Here is a 14,262-nt window from a genome sequence, read left to right as displayed (position 1 = left end):
AATATACATATGCAGATTCTACAAAAAGACTGTTTCCAAACTGCTCCATCAAAAGAAATGTTCAACTCTGTGAGTTGAAGGCACACATCACAATGGAGTTTCTCAGAAAGCGTCTGTCTAGTTCTTATGTGACAATATTTCCTATTTCACCATAGTCCTCTAGGGGCTTACTAATATTCCCTTGCTGATTCTACAAAAAGACTGTTTCCAAACTGCTCAATCAAAAGAAAGTTTCAAATGTATCAGATGAATGCACACATCACAAAGAAGTTTCTCAGAATGATTCTGTCTAGTTTCATGTGAAGATATTTCCTTTTCACCATAGGCCTCAAAGCACTAGAAATATCCACTTGTAGATTCTATGAAAGGAGTTTTTCCAAACTACTCAATCAAAGGAAATGTTCAACTCCATGATATGAAAGCAGACATCAGAAAGAAGTTGTCAGAAATCTTCTGTCTAGTTTTTATGTGAAGATATTTCTTTTTCACCATAGGCCTCAAACCGATCTGAAATATCTCTTTGAAGATTGTATAAAAAGACTGTTTCCAAACTGCTCAATCAAAAGAAAGGTTCAGCTATGTGAGATGAATGCACACATGACAAAGAAGTTTCTCAAAAAGCATCTGTCTAATTTTTAGGAGAAGATATTTCATTTTTCACCTTAGGCCTCAAATGGCTCAAAAATATCCCTCTGAGGAATCTACAAAAAGTCTGTTTCCAAACTGCTTAATCAAAAGAAAGGTTCATCTCTGTGAGATGAATGCACACATCAAAAAGAAGTTTCTCAGAAAGCTTCTGGCTAGTTTTGATGTGAAGATATTTCCTTTTTCACCATAGGCATCGAAGTGTTCCGAACTTCCATTTGCGGTTTCTACAAAAACACTGTTTCCAAACTTCTCAATCAAAAGAAAGTTTCACCTCTGTGAGATGAAAGCGCACATCTCAAAGAAGTTTCTCAGAATGCTTCTGTCTAGCTTTTATGAGATGATAATTCCCATTTCACAACAGTCCTCAATGGATCGCAAATATCCGTCTGTGGATTCTACAAAACAGTGATCCAAAACCACTCTATCAAAAGAGAGGTTCAACTGTGTGAGATGAATGCACACATTGCAAAGCAGTTTTTCAGAGTGCTTGTGTCTAGTTGTTATGTGAAGATATTTCCATTTTCACTATAGTCCTCAAAAGGCTCACAATTATCCCTCTGCAAATTCTACAAAAAGTCTGTTTCCAAACTGCTCAATCAAAAGAAAGGTTCAAATCTGTGAGATGAATGCACACATCACAAAAAAGTTTCTCTGAAAGCTTCTGTGTAGTTTTTATGTGAAGATATTTCCTTTATCACCATAGACCTCAAACCGCTCACAAATATACTTCTGAAGAATCTACAAAAAGTCTGCTTCCTAACCTCTCAATCAAAAGAATCGTTCAACTCTGTGAGATGAATGCACACATCACAAAGAAGTTTCTCAGAAAACTTCAGTCTAGTTTTTATGTGAAGATATTTCCTTTTTTACTGTAGGCACAAAAGCACTCCAAATATCCTTTTGCAGATTCCATAAAAAGGCTGTTTCCAAACTGATCAACCCAAAGAAATGGTCAACTCCATTAGATGAATGCACGCATCACAAAGAAGTTCCTCAGAAAGCTGCTGTCTAGTTTTTATGTGAAGATATTTCCTTTTTCACCATAGGCTTCAAAACGCTCCAAATAGCCATTTGCAGATTCTACAAAAAGATTGTTTCCAAACTGATCAATCAAAAGAAAAGTTCAACCCTGTGAGATGAAAGCACACATCACAAAGAGTTTTGTCAGAAAACTTCTGTCTAGTTTTTATGAGAAGATATTCGTTTTCCACCATAGGCCTCAAATCTCTCAGAAATATCCCTTTTCATATTGTAGAAAGACACTGTTTCCAAACTCCTCAATCAAAAGAAAGGTTCACCTCTGTGAGATGAATGCACACATCACAAAGAAGTTTCTCAAAAAGCATCTGTCTAGTTTTCATGCAAAGATATTTCCTATTTCTCCATGGGCCTCAAACCACACAGAAATATTGTTTTGCAGATTGTACTAAAAGACTGTTTCCAAACTGCTCAATCTAAAGAAAGGTTCAACTCTGTGAGATGAACACACACATCACAAAGAAGTTTCTCAAAAACCATCTGTCTAGTTTTAATGTGAAGGTATTCCCTATTTCACCATAGGCCTCTAACTGCTCACAAATATCACTCTGCAGAATCTACAAAAGAATGTTTCCATAGTGCTCAATCAAAAGAAAGTTTTATCTCTGTGAGATGAAAGCACACATCACAAAGAAGTTTCTCAGAAAGTTTCTGTCTAGTTTTTATGTGAAGACATTTCCTACTTCCCCATAGGCCTCAATGGGCTCACAAATATCCCTTTGCCAATTCTATAAAACGACTGTTTCCATACTGCTCAATCAAAAGAAAGTTTCAGCTGTGTGAGATGAAGGTAGAAGTCAAAAAGCAGTTTCTCAGAATGTTTCTTTCTACTTTTTATGTGAAGATATTTCCTGTCTTACCATAGGCCTCAAACCGCTCAGAAATATCCATCTGCAGAATCTTAAAAAAGACTGATTCCAAACTGTTCAATTAAAAGAAAAGTTCAACTCTGTGAGATGAATGCAAACATCACAAAGAAGTTTCTCAGAAAGCTTCAGTCTAGTGTTTATATGAAGATGTTTCCTTTTTCACCATAGGCCTCAATGCACCCCAGATATCCATTTGCAGTTCTACAAAAAGATTGTTTCCAAACTTATCTATCAAAAGAAAGGTTCAAGTCTGTGAGACTAAAGCACGCATCACAAAGATGTTTCTCAGAATGCTTATGTCTAGTTTTTATTTGAAGATATTTCGTATTTGAAGATATTTCCTATCATAGGTCTCAATGGGTTCACAAATATCCCTTTGTAGATTCTACAAAGACCTGTTTACAAACTGCTGAAACAAAAGAAAGTTTCAGCTTTGTGAGATGAATGCACACGTCACAAAGCAGTTTCTTAGAATCCTTCTGTCTAATTTTTATGTGAAGATATTTCCTATTTCACTATAGGCCTCAAAGCGCTCCAAATATACACTTGCAGATTCTACAAAAAGACTGTTTCCAAACTGCTCAATCAAAAGAAAGGTTCAAATCTGTGAGATGAAAGCAGAAATCACAAAGAATTTTCTCAGAATGCTTCTTTCTAGTTTTTATGTCCAGATATTTCCTTTTTTACCATAGGCCTCAATGGACTCACAAATATCCCTTGGCAGATTCCACAAAGAACTGTGTCCAGACTGCTCAATCAAAGGAAAGATTCAACTCTGTGAGATGAATGCATACATAACAAAGAAGTTTCTCAGAATACTTGTCTAATTTTTCTGTGAAGGTATTTCTTTTTCACTATAGACCTCAAATTGCTCAGAAATATCCCTTTGCAGATTGTACAAAAAGACTGTTTCCAAACTGTTCAATCAAAATAAAGGCTCAACTCTGTGAGATGAATGCACGCATGACAAATAAGTTTCTCAGAAACCTTCAGTCTAGTTTTTATGTGAATATATTTCCTTTTTCACCAGAGACGTCAAAGCACTCCAAATATCCAATTGCAGATTCTACAAAAAGACTGTTTCCAAACTGCTCAATCAAAGGAAAGATTCAACTCTGTGAGATGAATGCACACATCCCAATGAAGTTTCTCAGAAAGCTTCTGTATAGTTTTTATGTGAAGATATTTCCTATTTCACCATAGGATGCAATAGGGTCACAAATATCCCTTTGCAGATTCCAGAAAAAACTGTTTCCAAACTGTTCAATCAAAAGAAAGTTTCAACTCTGTGAGATGAATGCACTAATCACAAAGCGGCTTCTTAGAATGCTTCTGTCTAGTTTTTATGTGAAGATATTTCCATTTTCACCACAGGCCTCAAACTGCTCCAAAATATTCCTCTGCAGATTATGAAAAAAGACTGTTTATAAGCTGCTCAATAAAAAGAAAGTTTCAACTCTGTAAGATGAATGCACACATCATACAGAAGTTTCTAGAAAGCATCTGTCTAGTTTTTAAATGAAGATATTTTCATATTCACCATAGGCCTCAAACCGCTCACAAATGTCCCTCTGCAGGACCTACAAAAGACTGTTTCCAAACTGCTCAATCAAAAGAAAGTTTCAACTGTTTGTGATGTGAAAGTACACATCACAAAGCAGTTTCCCAAAAAGTTTCTGTCTAGTTTTTATGTGAAGATATTTCCTTTGTCACCATATGCCTCAAAGTGCTTCAAACATCCATTTGTGTATTCTACACAAACACTGTTTCCAAACTTCTCAATTAAAAGAAATGCTCTACTCTGTGAGATGAAAGCACACATCACAAAGAAGTTTCTCAGAATGCTTCTGTCTAGCTTTTATGTGAAGATATTTCTTATTTCACCAGAGGCCTCAAAGGGGTCACAAATATCCGTTTGCAAATTCTACAATAATTGTTTCTAAACTAAAGTTTCAACTCTGTGAGATGCATGTGCACATCACAAAGAAGTTTCCCAAAAAGCGTCTGTCTAGTTTTTATGTTAAGATATTTCCTTTTTCACCATAGGCCTCAAACTGCTCACAAATGTCCCACTGTATATTCTACAAAAAGAATGTTTCTAATCTTCTCAATCAAAAGGAAGATTCAACTCTGTGAGATGAAACATACATCACAAAGCAGTTTCTCAGAATGCTTCTGTCTAGTTTTTATGTGAATATATTTCTTATTTCACTGTAGGCCTTAACGGCTCACAGATATCCCTTTGCAGATTCCATAAAAAACTGTTTCCAAACTGCTCATTCCAAAGAAAAGTTCAACTCTGTGTGATGAATGCACTCATCATAAAAAACATTCTCAGAAAGCTTCTGTCTAATTTTTATGTGAAGATATTTCCTTTTTCACCATGCACCTGAAAGTGCTCCAAATACCCCTTGGAAGTTTCTACAACAAGACTGTCTCCAAACTGCTCTATCAAAAGAAAAGTTCAAGCCTGTGAGATGAAAGCACACGTCACAAAGAAGTTTCTCAGAAATCTAATGTCTAGTTTTTATGTGAAGATATTTCTTTTTTCAACATAGACCTCAAAGAGCTCACAAATATTCCTTTACAGATTGTACAAAAAGACTGTTTCCAAACTGCTCAATCAAAATAAAGGTTCAAATCAGTGAGATGAAAGAACACATCACCAAGAATTTTCTCAGAAAGCTTCTGTCTAGGTTCTATGTGATGATATTTCCTTTTCCACCATGGGACTCAAAGGGCTCACAAATATCCTCTTGCAGATTCCACAAAAAGACTGTTTCCAAACTGCTCAATCGAAGGAAAGGTTCAATTCTGTGAGATGAAAGCACACATCACAAAGAACTTTCTCAGAAATCTCCTGTCTAGTTTTTATGTGAAGACATTTCCTTTTCCACCATAGTCCTCAAAGAGCTCCAAATATCACTTGGCAGATTCTACAAAAAGTATGATTCGAAACTCCTCAATAAAAATAAGGGTTCAACTCTTTGAGATGAGTGCACACATCACAAAGATGTTTCCAAAAAGCTTCTGTCTATTTTTTATGTGAAGATATTTCCTTTTTCACCGTGGGCCTGAAAGTGCTCCAAATATCTCTCTGCAGATCTACAAAAAGACTCTATTCAAACTGCTCAATCAAAGGAAATGTTCAAATCTGTTGAGATGAATGCACACATCACAAACATGTTTCTCAGAATGATTTTTTCTAGTTTTTCTATGAAGATATTTCCTTTTTCACTATAGGCCTCAAAGTGCTCACAAGGATCCCTTTGCAGACTCTACAGTAGATGGTTTCAAAGCTGATCAGTCCAAAGAAAGGTTCTAATCTGTGGCATGAATGCACACATCACAAAGAAGTTTCTCAGAAATCTTCTGTCTGGTTTTGATTCGAAGATATTTCCTTTGTCACCATAGGCCTCAAACACACACAAATATCCCTTTGCAGATTCTACAAAAGACAATTTCAAAACTGCTCAATCAAAAGAAAGGTTCTAATCTGTGACATGAATGCACAAATCCAAAGAAGTTTCTCAGAAAGCTTCTGTCTGTTTTTTGTTGAAGATATTTACTTTTTCAGCATAGGCCTCAATGCGTTCCAAATGTTCCTTCACAGATTATACAAAAAGACTGTTTCAAAACTGCTCAATTAAAAGAAACGTTCAACTGTGTGAAATGAATGCACATATCACAGAGAAGTTTCTCAAAAAGCTTCTGTCTAGTTTTTATTTGGAGATATTTCCTTTTTCACCACAGGCTTCAAACCACTCAGAAATATCCCTGGCAGATCATATGAAAAGACTGTTTCCAAACTGCTCATTCAAAAACAGGTTCAACTCTGTGAGATGAATGCTCACATCACAAAGAAGTTTCTCAGAATGCTTCTTACTAGTTTTTATGTGAAGCTATTGCCTTTTTCAACATAGACCTCAAAGAGCTCACAAATATTCCTTTACAGATTGTACAAAAAGACTGTTTCCTAACTGCTCAATCAAAACAAATATTCAACTCTGTGAGATGAAAGCACACATCTCAAAGAAATTTCTCAGAAATCTTCTGTCTAGTTTTTATTTGAAGATATTTCCTTTCACACCACAGTCCTCAAAGTTCTCCAAGTATCCCTTTGCAGATCCTACAAAAAAACTGTTTCCAAACTGCTCAATCAAAGAAAGGTTCAACCCTGTGAGATGAAAGCAAACATTAGAAAGGAGTTTCTCAGAAAGCTTCTGTCTTGTTTCTATGTGAAGATATTTCCTATTTCACCATGGGCCTCAAAGGACTCACAAATATCCCTTTGCAGATACTACAAAAAGACTGTTTCCAAACTGCACAATCAAAAGAAAGTTTCACCTCTGTGAGATGAAAGCACATATCACAAAGATGTTTCTCAGAAAGCTTCTGCCTAGTTTTATTTGAAGATTTTCCTTTTTCACCGTAGGCCTCAAACCGCTCACGTATATCCCATTGGAGATTCTACAAAACCAGTATATCCAAACTTATCCTTCAAAACAAAGGTTCAACTCTATGATATGAAAGCCCACATCACAAAGTAGTTTCTCAGAAAGCTTCTGTCTGGATTTTCTATGAATATATTTCCTTTTTCACCATAGGCCTCAAAGTGATCACAAATATCCCATTGCAGATTCTACAAAAACTTTTTCCAAGCAGACCAATCAAAAGAAAGTGTCAATTCTATGAGATGAATGCATGCATCACAAAGAAGTTTCTCAGAAAAATTCAGTCTCGTTTTTACATGAAGGTATTTCCTCTTCCATCATAGGCATCAAAGCAATCACAAATATCCATTTCAGATTCAACAAAGACTTTTTTTACAATCTCCAAAGGGATATTTCTGAGCAGTTTGAGGCCTATGGTGAAAAAGTAATATCTTCATATAAAAACAATACAGAAGCTTTCTGACAAACTTCTTTGTGATGTGTGCTTTAAACTCACAGAGTTGAACCTTTCTTTTGATTGAGCAGTTAGGAAACAGTTTTTTGTAGAATATGCATTGGATATTTGGAGAGCTTTGAGACCTATGGTGAAAAAGGAAATATCTTCACATAAAAACTAGACAGAAACTTTCTGAGAAACTTCTCTGTGATGTGTGCATTCATCTCAAAGTGCTGAAACTTTCTTTTGATTGAGGAGTTTGGAAACAGTCTTTTTGTAGAATCTGCAGAGGGATATATGTGAGCCCATTGAGGTCTATGGTTAAATAGGAAATATCTTCACATAAGAACTACAAAGAAGCTTTCTGAGAAACTTCTTCATGATGTGTGATTACACCTTATAGGGTTAAACTTTTCTTTAGATTGAGCAGATTGGAAACTGTCTTTTTTTATAATGTGGAGAGGGATATTTTTGAGCGGTTTGAGGCCTGTGGTGAAAAAGGAAATATCTTCAAATAAAAACTAGACAGAGGCATTCTGAGATACTTCTTTGTGAGGTGTGCATTCATCTCACAGAGTTTAACTTTTCATTTGATTGAGCAGTTTGGAAAAAGTCTTTTTGTAGTATCTTCAAATGGATATTTGGAGTGCTTTGAGGCCTATGGTGAAAAAGGAAATATCTTCACATGAAAATTAGACAGAAGCATTCTGAGAAGGTTATTTGTGATGTGTGCTTTCATCTCACAGAGTTGGGCCTTTCTTTTCATTGAGCAGTTTGGAAACAGTCTTTTTGTAGAATCTGCAAATGGATATTTGCATCGCTTTGAGGTCTATGGTGAAAAAGGAAATATCTTCACATAAAACCTAGACAGAAACTTTCTGGGAAACTGCTTTGTGATGTGTGCTTTCATCTCACTGAGTTAAACCTTTCTTTTGATTGAGTAGTTTTGAAACAGACCTTTTGTTGTTTCTGCAGAGGGATATTTTTGAGCAGCTTTAGTCCTATGGGGAAAAAGGAAATATATATTCACATAAAAACTAGACAGACACTTTTTGACAAACTTCTTTGTGATGTGTGCATTCATCTCCAAGAGTTGAACCTTTCTTTTGATTTAGCAGTTTGGAAACAGTCTTTTTGTAGATTCTGCAGAGGAGTATTTTTAAGTGGTTTGAGGCCTATGGTGAAAAATAAATATTTTCACATAAAAACTAGACAGAAGCATTATGAGAAAATTCTTTGTTATGTGTACATTCATCTCACAGAGTTGAAACGTTCTTTGGATTGAATATTTTAGTAGCAGTCTTTTTTATAATCTGCAGTGGGATATTTATGAGCAGTTTGAGGCCTATGGTGAAAATGGAAATATTTTCACATAAAAACTAGACAGAAGCATTATGAGAAACTGCTTTCTGACGTGTGCATTCATCTCACACAGTTGATCCTTTCTTTTGATTAAGCAGTTTGGAAACAGTGTTTTCTGGAATCTGCAAAGGGATATTTGTGAGTCCTTTGAGGATTATGATGAAATGGGAAATATCTTCCCATAGAAACTAGACAGAAGCATTCTGAGAAACTCCTTTGTGATGTGTGCTTTCATTTCACAGAGTTGAACCTTTCTTTTGATGGAGAAATTTGGAAACAGTCTTTTTGTATAATCTGCAAATGGATAATTGGAGTGTTTTTAGGCCTCTGGTGAAAAAGGAAATATCTTCACATAAAAACTAGACAGAAGCTTTCTGAGAAACTTCTTTGTGATATGTGCATTTATCTCAAAGAGTTGAACCTTTCTTTTGATTGCGCAATTTGGAATCAGTCTTTTTGTAGTTTCTGCATAGGGATATTTTTCCGTGGTTTGAGACCTATGGTGAAAATTGAAATATCTGCACATAAAAACTATACAGAAGCGTTCTGATAAAATTGTTTGTGATGCATGCCTTTATCTCACAGAATTACATCTTTCTTTTGATTGAGCAATTTGGAAACAGTCTTTTTATAGAATCTGCAAATGGATATTTGGAGTGCTTTGAGGCCTATGGTGAAAAAGGAAATATGTTCACATAAAAAATAGACAGAAGCTTTCTGAGAAAATTATTTGTGATGTTTGCATTCATCTCACAGAGTTGAACCTTTCTTTTAATTGAACAGTTTGGAATCAGTCTTTTCATAGATTATGCAGACGGATGTTTCTGAGCGGTTTGAGGCCTATGGTGAAACAGGAAATATGTTCACATGAAAAGTAGACTGACGCTTTTTGGGAAATGTCTTTTTGATATGTGCATTCATCTCACAGAGTTGCACAATCTACAATGGGATATTTCTGAGCATTTTGAGGCCTATTATGAAAAAGAAATAGCTTCACATAAAAACTAGACAGAAGCATTCTGAGAAACTTCTTTATGATGTTTGCATTCATCTCACACTGTTGAAATTTGTTTGGATTGAGCAGTTTACAAAAGTATTTTTGGAGAATGTGCAAAGGTATATTTGTGAGCCCATTGAAGCCTGTGGTGAAATAGGAAATATCTTCACATAAGAAGTAGTCAGAAGCTTTGTGAGAAACTTCTTTGTGCTGTGTGCTTTCATCTCACAGAGTTGAACCTTTCTTTCAATTGAGCATTTTGGAAACTCTTTTCTTATAACCTGCAGTGAGATATTGGTGAGCAGCATGACATCTATGGTGAAAATTGAAATATCTTCACATAAAAACTAGAAAGAAACATTCTGAGAAACTTATTTGTGATGTGTGCATTCATCTCACAAAGTTGAACCTTTCTTTTGATTGAGCAATTTGGAAACAGTCTTATGGTACAATCTGCAAAGGCATATTTCTGAGCGGTTTGAGACCCATGTTGTAATAGGAAATATCTACACATAAAAACTAGACAGATGCTTTTTGAGAAACGCCTTTGTGATGTGTGCATTCACCGCACAGAGTTGAACCTTTCTTTTGATTGAGAAGTTTGGAAACAGTCTTTTTGTACAATCTGAAAAGGGATATTTCAGAGTGGTGTGAGGGCTATGGTGAAAAACGATCTATCTTCACATAAAAAGTAGACAGAAGTTTTCTCACAAAATTCTTTGTGATATGTGCTTTCATCTCACAGATTTGAGCCTTACTTTTTATTGAGGAGTTTGGAAACGGTCTTTTTGTAGAATATGCAAATGGACATTTAGAGCATTTTGAGACCTATGGTGAAAAAGGAAATATCTTCATATAAAAACTTGACAAAGTCTTTCAGAGAAATCACTTTTTGATGTGTGTATTCATCTCATGCAGTTGAATCCTCCTTTTGATTTAGCAGTTTAGAAACTGTCTGTCTGTAGAATCTGCAAAGGCATATTTGGAGTCCTTTGAGGGCTAAGGTGAATAAGGAAATATCTTCACATAAAAACTAGAAAGAAGCTTTCTGAGAAACTTCTTTGTGATGTGTGCATTCAGTGCACAGTGTTGAACTTTTCTTTTGATTGAGCAGTTTGGAAACAGTATTTTTGTGGAATCTGCAACAGAACATTTGGTGCACTTTGAGGCCTAATGTGAAGAATGAAATTTCTTCACATAAAAACTAGACAGAAGCATTCTGAGAAACTTCTTTGTGATGTGTGCATTCATCTCACAGATGTGAACATTTCTTTTGATTGACCTGTTTGGAAACAGTCTTTTTGTAGAATCTGCAAAGGGATATTTGTGAGTGCTTTTCAGCCTACAGTGAAACTAGACAGAAGTTTTCTGATAAACTTCTTTGTGATATGGGCATTCATCTAACAGAGTTGAACCTGTATTTTGATTGAGCTGTTTGAAGTCTTTTTGTAAAATCTGTAAAGGGATATTTGTGAGCAATTTTAGGCCTGTGGTGAGAAAGGAAGTGTTTTCACATAAAAACTAGACGAAAGTTTTCAGAGACACTTCTTTGGTATGTGTGCATTCATCTCAAAGAGTTGAACCTTCCTTTCAGTTGAGCAGTTAGGAAACAGTCTTTTTGTAGAATCTGCAAAGAGATATTTGGAGCACTTTCAGGCTGACGGTGAAAAAGGAAATATCTTCACATAAAAACTAAACAGCAGCTTTCTGAGAAACTTCTTTGTGACGTGTTCTTTCATCTCACTGAGTTGAACCATTCTTTTCATTGATAAGTTAAGAAACAGTATTTTGTAGAATCCATAAATGGATATTTGGAGCACTTTTAATACCACAGTGAAAAATGAAATATCTTTACATAAAAACTAGACAGAAGCTTTCTGAGAAACTTCTTTGTGATGTGGGCTTTCATCTTACAGATTTGAACATTTCTTTTCATTCAGCAGTTTGGAGACTGTCTTTTTGTAGAATCTGCAAATGGATATTTAGAGCACTTTGAGGCCTATGGTGAAAAAGGTAATATCTTCTCTTAAAAATTTGACAGAAGCTTTCGAAGAAACTTCTTTGTGATGTGTGCATTCATCTCACAGCATTGAAACTTTCTTTTAACTGAGCAGTTTGGAAACAGTCCTTTTGTAGAAACTGCAATGGGATGTTTTTGGGCCCTTTGTAGCCAATGGTGAAAAAGAAAATATCTTCACATAAAAATTAGACAGAAGCTCTCTGAGAAACTTCTTTGTGATGTTTGCTTTCATCTTCCAGAGTTGAACATTTCTTTTCATTGAGCACTTTGGAAACAGTGTTTTTGTACAGTCTGCAAAGGGATATTTGTACAGTCTGCAAAGGCATATGGTGAATAAAAAGTATCTTCAAATAAAAACTAGACAGAAGGCTTCTGAGAAATTTCATTGTGATGTTTGCATTCATCTCACAGAGTTCAACCTTTCTTTTCATAGCACAGTTTGGAGGCAGTCTTTTTGTAGAATCTGCAAATGGATACTTGGAGCGCTTTGTGGCATATAGTGAAAAAGGAAATAACTTCACATAAATACTAGACAGAAGCTTTCTGAGAAAGTTCTTTGTAATGTGCATTCACCTCACAGAGTTGAATCTTTCTTTTCCTTGAGCAGTTTGGAAACAGTCTTTTTGTACAATCTGCAAAGGGATATTTGTGAGCGTTTTGGGGCCTATGTTGAAAAAGAAAATACCTTCACATAAAAAGAAGAGAGAAGCTTTCTGAGAAACTTCTTTGCAATGTGTGCATTCATGTCACAGCTTCGAACATTTCTTTTTATTGAGCACTTTGGAAACAGTCTTTTGTAGAATCTACAATGGGATACTTTTGAGCTGTTTGGGACTTATGGTAAAAAATGAATTATCTTCACTTAAAAACTAGACAGAAGTTTTGTGAGAAACTTCTTTGTGATGTGTGCTTTCATCTCACAGGCTTGAACCTTTTCTTCAATTAAGCAGTTTGGAAACAGTCTTTCTGTAGAATCTGCCAAGGAATATTTGTAGTGCTTTGAGACATATGGTGAAAAATGAAATATCTGCACATAAAAACTAGACAGAAGCTTTCTGAGAAACTTCTTTGTGATGTGTGCTTTCATCTCACAGAGTTCAACCTTTCTTTTCATTGAGCAGTTTGGACACAGTCTTTTTGTAGAATCTGCAAGTGGATATTTGGAGTGCTTCATGGCCTACGGTGAAAAAGGAAATATCCTCACCTAAAAACTAGTCAGAAGATTTTGGAGAAACTTCTTTGTGTTGTGTGCATTTATATTATGGAGTTGAACCTTTATTTTCATTTATTACTTTGGAAACAGTCTTTTTGCAGAATCTGCAAAGTGATATTTGGAGCAGTTCTGGGCATATGGTGAATAAGGAAATATCTTCACTTAAAAACTAGACAGAAGCTTTCTGAGAAACCTCTTTGTGATGTTTGAATTCATCTAACAGAGTTGAATCATTCTTTAGATTGAGCTGTTTGGAGACAGTGCTTTTGTAGAGTCTACAAAGGGATATTTGGAGAGCTTTGGGGCCTGTGGTGAAGAAGGAAATATCTTCACATAAATACTAGACAGAAGCTTTCTGAGAAACTTCTTTGTGATGTCTGCATTCATCTCACAGAGCTCAACATTTCTTTTCATTGAGCAGTTTGGAAGCAGTCTTTCTGTAGAATCTGCAAATGGATATTTGGTGCACTTTGAGGCCTATAGTGAAAAAGGAAATATCTTCACATAAAAACTAGACAGAAACTTTCTCAGAAACTTCTTTGTTATGTGCATTCATCTCACAAAGTTGAACCTTTCTTTTCATTGAGCAGTTTGGAAACAGTCTTTTGGTAGAATCTCCAAGGGGATATTTGGAGCACTTTGAGGCCTATGGTGAATAAGGGAAATATTTACATAAAAGCTAGACAGAAGCTTTCTGAGAAACCTCTGTTTGATGTGGGCTTTCATCTGACAGATTTGAACCTTTCTTTTGATTGAGCAGTCTGGAAACAGTCTTTTGTAGAATCTGAAAATGGATGTTTTGAATGCATTGTTTCCTGTAGTAGAAAAGAAAATATCTTCACACAACTAGACAGAAGCCTTCTGAGAAACTTCTTTGTGATGTGTGCATTCATCTTACAGAATTGAACCTTTCTTTTGATTGAGCAGTTTGGAAACAGTCCTTTTGTAGAATCTACAAAGGGATATTTGTGAGCCCTTTGAGGTCTATGGTGAAAAAGGAAATATCTTCACATAAAAACTAGACAGAAGCTTTCTGAGAAACTTCTTTGTAATGTGTGATTTCATCTCACAGTGTTGAAGTTTTCCTTTCATTGATCAGTTTAGAAATCTTCTTTTTGTAGTATCTGCAAAGTGATATTTGGAGCGCTTTGGTGCCTGTGGTGAATAGGGAAATATCATCATATAAAAAATAGACAGAAGTTTTCTGAGAAACTTCTTTGTGATG

Source organism: Gorilla gorilla, chromosome 6, assembly GCF_029281585.2.
Source record: "Gorilla gorilla gorilla isolate KB3781 chromosome 6, NHGRI_mGorGor1-v2.1_pri, whole genome shotgun sequence".
Classification (NCBI taxonomy): domain Eukaryota; kingdom Metazoa; phylum Chordata; class Mammalia; order Primates; family Hominidae; genus Gorilla; species Gorilla gorilla.
The sequence above is the reverse complement of the archived record's forward strand: the minus strand, read 5'-3'. Positions refer to the sequence as shown.